The sequence below is a fragment of the Otolemur garnettii genome, unplaced genomic scaffold, assembly GCF_000181295.1.
Source record: "Otolemur garnettii isolate 467f Iridium unplaced genomic scaffold, OtoGar3 scaffold00012, whole genome shotgun sequence".
Lineage (NCBI taxonomy): Eukaryota > Metazoa > Chordata > Mammalia > Primates > Galagidae > Otolemur > Otolemur garnettii.
In genome coordinates, this window is record NW_003852407.1 from 17959454 (window position 1) to 17964410 (window position 4957).

Consider the following 4957-nt stretch of genomic DNA (forward strand, 5'->3'; position numbering starts at 1 on the left):
GCCGCTCCCTGCTTTCAAAGTAAAAGCAAACTGTATTTTACGAAAGGCCTAACTTCAAAATAAGACCTCCTATGGAAACAGTATGCTCTGGCAAGGAAGTACAAATATAAAAAGTCGTAAATTCACGCATCCTTCCCTTCCCCAAATTTAGGATACGACACTTAAAAATACATCTTAAGAATCCAGCAGGTCTAAAAGAAATCTAATATACCTAGTTCTTATTTTAATTTCACCCTCCGGGAAATATGATTCATGAGAGACATAAGTTGGAAGCAGGGGTTGAAGAAATGGCTGCGTTTGCTGTAAGTTGAAATTAATACCCTTCCACACAGAAAAAGCTGCAAAAGCAAAGTCAGGATGGACAGGATCAATGCAAATGTTTAAAGAGAATAAATAATGTTTTAGGTTAATAGTTTTTGAAAACTATAAAATTATATGTACATACTTATTAATAAAGTCCACAAGTAATGCTGCTAGTAGGTTATAAATGTATTACTTCTGTTTCTAGAAATAAATATCTTCCTTCAGAAAAAAAATGCGCATTTTGATGACCCATGAGGAGAAATGTATCTTTAGACAAAACAAGACTTCCTGGGCATTATTTGACAGTAATGTCAGCATTCCAGCAGGTACACAGAGACTCTCCAGAGAACAATTCCAATAATGAAGAGGGAAAAACAATATGTAAATGTAATCGGGGTAGAAAGGAAGACAACTGGTGAGCCAAGGTAATATTAAGAAAAATTACTTTAAACCTGGGGCCCTATTTAATCAACTAACTAAACAGACAGTGCTTAAACTGGTGCTCAAATTATAGACAGCAGTCTGCATTTACATTACAACAGGAGAAATACATTCTTCTGTTTTCTTTCATTTTTCAATCTTTATAAAAACACAACTTCAATAACACAGTTTCTGGCTATTTGGCAAATATTTAAGTAAGCACTACCCCAACCCATTCATTTAACTTGAGCTAATATATTCCTGATCTTGGGCAGTGCCACTTAAAGCTTTCAGGAAAAGTGCCACTTTAAGTGCCACTTAAAGCTTCAAGTTCCTTGAAGCATCTGTCACCAAATTTCATGAAATCAATATTTCACTTAAACTAAGCCAGGAGATCTTAAGGTGCTGAATTCAATTACAAATGTTACTTCATAAGCCTATAGTAGATAAAATATAGCATTAACATTGAAAATCATTACGAATAAACGGCTTTAACTCTTTTTTTTTTTGGATGGGGATAGTTTGCTACGGTACCAGTAACATAGTAACAGCTTAGGTTAGGATAACAATAACACTTTTAGCCTCGCTATTGTTAAACAGTTTACAAACACAGAACAACATTCTCTCTGGCTATACCTCAGATAAATTTAATAAGATGATGAGAGACAGAATCTTGTCAAAGTAAAAAGAAAAGCTACTGATATAAATCCACACTTAATCCAATGATGAAAACAACTATTCCCTGCAATCCAGAAAAATTACTTTGCAAGCAGAACACAAAAATTCACCTCACCTCTATCAAATGCACCAGGTCACATGTGGAAGCAGGGGTAAGGCAAGATTCCACACGAAAAACTGTTTCAGATACATTAAAAGCAAAAAAGCTTTTTAAACCACAAACACTTGGTATTTGTCTTAAATGCTATCTGTTGTTGGCCCATTCCTAACTACTCCACTGACTTCCATGCACTGACCCTTATAGGAGTTTTCAAGCATCCAATTCCCATTATCGTGATTTCATTTTCAGTACAGAGAAAAATGAAGTGTCAGAAAATAAAATCCAAAATTCTAAGCCTCTTCATTAAACCAAATCTTAAAATTGTTCATTTTGTCACTTGGCTTGTCAAACTGAGTTTTAAGAAAACTCGAGAAATTTTCAAGATAAATATTATCCTAGCACATTCCTGTGTCTCTCATTTCCTCCTTGGTTTGAGCATGTCTCCTAATAGGCATTTTTCCTTCCTTGCCTTTTTCTTTACTCTGGGGAACACTCCCCAGTCACCCCCCTATGCACTTCAAGGCTAAACATTTGCCTGTGGTTCACTATGATAAAAAGACTGAGCTTTGGAATCAGCCAAACCCAGGTTCAAGTACCAGATCTTCCATTATACTAATGTGAAGTTAGGGGAGATAGCTAACTTTTCTCAGCACCAATTTCCTCACCTGTAAACTGAACAAAGAGCACCCAGTTTTCAATGCTGCTATGAAGAATGAGCTAAAAAATAGAAACTTCTTGGCTCAGTGCCTGACACTGATCAGTTACTGCATAAATGTTAGTTTCCTGCCCTTTTGCCAACGTGACATTCAACACTGTTCTAACGTATTTACAGATACGTACATCTTTGTTTTCTTTTCAATTCTTTACCTATATTCTACTCTTAGACCTAATGAACTTCCTCTATGTTCAAAACCCAACAAACTTTTCCACTCTAAAGGAAAGTACTACAGTCACATCATATAAATAAATAACAGCCAAGAAGATGCATAGAATTGCTAAGGAATATGTTGAAAATTAAAGAAACTCTAGCATATTCCTTGTAAAAACTTAAAATGTTGAGCAGTTTAAGGTAAAGAAGATGCAGTATTTATGCTGCAAAATTCCTTAAATCTGCAACCCAATTTGATTCTCAGTGAAACAGAGTCAGAATAATGAAATGCCTTCAGTGAAGACGAAAACAAAACCCTCAGTGGGAAAAATCAGCCATCAGCCTCAGGACTGTTTATTAATGTAGTCAGGCTACTTTGCTTTAAAAGAGCCCCAAGCAAAAGGGTGAACAAGCAGACTACAGTTTCTGCAAGAAAGATCGTGGAGATGCAGTCGGTGTTCCCAGGGAAGAAGGCTCTCGATATATACCAGAAAGGAAAATAAAACATTTCTATCTAATATTACAATAGAATGTTCATGTTTCGATCAATTTGTGGTTCAAATGTGGCCAGTTCACACAAAGTGTAATTCACACAGAGAAATCAGAAAGCACACCAGAGCCTCCCGGTTTCCGCTTTCCAACAAGGCCCCGTTCTAGTCTCCATCTAGTCTGCACTGGCGCACCCACGAAGCAGAAGGAACGGATGTGAGCGACGGCGTCACTCTGGGACTCACTCTCGTCACTTTCTACCCAGTCATTCAAATCGCACTGCCTGGCCTTCGGGTATCCAGGTGTCTGTCCTCTCGTGCCCACTGAACACACAGGGGAGTGAGCGACTGCTATGGGGTCCCATACAGGAAGACCCCCGATGTCCATTTTCACCCATTGTCACTAGCTGGTACCTACCCGGAAGGAATGAACGGAACCACTCCAACGCAATCCCAGCCACGCCTGCTAGTTCAAGCATTCGGTTCAGCATCACCTCATGACCAACACGAAAGCAGCTGAGGCTCTAATATAATCATCATGGAAAGTTGTCCCAAATCCTTCATTGGAGGAAGATCCTTCATACACACCAACGCTGTCTCCAAGCCATGCCGGGGTCTGAAACCAGACTGGAAAATATTATATATGTGTATATATGGCAAAACTCCCACAAACCACTCTTCTACTTTGACACATTTATTTACAGCTGCTTAACCCATCCTATAGATTGCCTTCTCAAGGGAAAAACACGAGCATTCAAGGAAAGATTCTTTCCGGAGTAGAAGGTAAACTTAAAGCGTATGAAGACCTGGCGTGCCTGGCAAGGTAGTTGAGACGGTCCCAAATGGAACATACTTTGTCCTGAAGGGAAAAGAGAAAACACAATATTGGTTTCCAGAGCTAATCTTCTAAACTTGGTGGACAGGAGCAAACTACTCTGATATTTAAAAAGGAAAATAAAAGCCTTGGCTTTTTCAACAGATAGAATAGGAATGATAGATTAACCCTTGAAACTCTATGTGGTGTTAACAGAAGTGCCTTGACTCCTCCTGAAACCCACTTTCATAATCCTAACTCCCATCACTTTGGCTGCATTATCAGACCCTCTGCCGATCAAAGAGCTCTAGACTAACTGTGCTTGCTTATCCTGGAGTCAGGGCCATGAAAATCCTCAAATGGTAAGAGAAATAAAAATTAAAATTAAAAAATGAGAAGAGTTTTTATCACATAAAAAGCAAAAAGATTTCAAGCCAACTTAAAAGAAAACCAATTTTCCTGATCATTCCACTAATGGATGGGCTTTTTAGTAACACAGTGATGGACATTACATAGAATATTTAATATTTAACCAGAGAATTCACTATTTTTTAATAGTCTTAGGCTCTTTATTACAAGATTGAACACTATTTCCTTTTGGTTGCTCCTTTCACCTAAACTAACACAATACTGATGATTTTTAATCCAATCACAAAATTTTACCAAGTTTCTCTATTGCTAGAATGTACCAAAAATAAAATTAAGTGGGTTAAATCACTGCAATGTTATTGTCTGTGTACTTATCCTAACTTATTTTTGCATCAAACAGCTATGTATAAAACTGCTTGTTATATATAATTCCACTGACAGTTAACAGAATTCTGTCTTTGCATTTCCATTTCCCTTGTGGTACTGGCCAAATCCCTTTCCATCCTTATCAGTTACTTCCAGTTTACATTAAAACTAAAAAGGTAGAAATGTCCATCTGGTATACTGCCTCCCCTGCCAGCTCAGTATATATGTTGGTTCCCAATCAATCATTCTGGGGATGTCAAATACCTAGGAATCTTCTAGAAAGGTTTGGACCTCAGGTTCATACCTAACGTAACAGTCATGTTTTCCTAGACACTCTCCACTGCACTCTAGCTCATAAAAATGACAAGTCTCTCAGTAAGGATAATGTGAAGAATCAATGACTCCCCTAGGCAGGAAATTTAGAAAATATTATTTTGAAAAGAATAGTCCACTTGGTTGCTTAGTAATAAAAAGTGTTTTTCCTTCTTAAATTTAGGTTCTCCTGATGGACATACTGACCTCTTGTCACATGGCCTGAGGTTCTGACCACA